Source organism: Sinocyclocheilus anshuiensis, unplaced genomic scaffold, assembly GCF_001515605.1.
Source record: "Sinocyclocheilus anshuiensis isolate Anshui unplaced genomic scaffold, SAMN03320099.WGS_v1.1 scaffold2443, whole genome shotgun sequence".
NCBI lineage: Eukaryota > Metazoa > Chordata > Actinopteri > Cypriniformes > Cyprinidae > Sinocyclocheilus > Sinocyclocheilus anshuiensis.
Window position 1 is genome coordinate 40,922 of NW_015536660.1, and position 454 is coordinate 41,375.

Genomic DNA, 454 nt, shown 5'->3' on the forward strand with positions numbered 1-454 from the left:
AATAAAGTATAACAATAATAATAATTTGAACGGTTTGATGTGATATGAGCTAACCGATCTTTAGATTTAATCAGAGATTTATGGAAATGCTTTTTTCCTCAGTTGGTAAGAACAAACATGGCAGACTTGTTACTTACTTGTTCAGATGGCAATATCCGGTGAAAATGCTTATTTGGGTCATATATTCCAAAACTTAAGCTAGAATCTGTGATTGCGAAGTACATTAAATATCCACACCGGTGCGGTTAATGCCATAATATGTGACCCTGTCTGTTAAATCCAGGCTAAAGTCTCAAAATCTAATTATGAGATAAGCATCAAAATTTTAATTTCAACCATTAATTTCACTATGATTTCCATCTTTGACATGGCCTTACTATGTCAGTATTAAAGATATCAAGGTTACATTTTCACAGAACGTCTCGGTTACGTATGGTAACCCTCGTTCCCTGAA

The 454-nt window shown here is 33.9% G+C and overlaps 1 protein-coding gene across 1 annotated transcript in view; it reads right to left on the minus strand.

Moving 5' to 3' along the window:
• Positions 1-454, minus strand: part of LOC107654391 (PDZ and LIM domain protein 5-like) — a 64,857-nt gene that overhangs the window by 1,668 nt on the left and 62,735 nt on the right. The gene's annotated exons all lie outside the window — the stretch shown is intronic.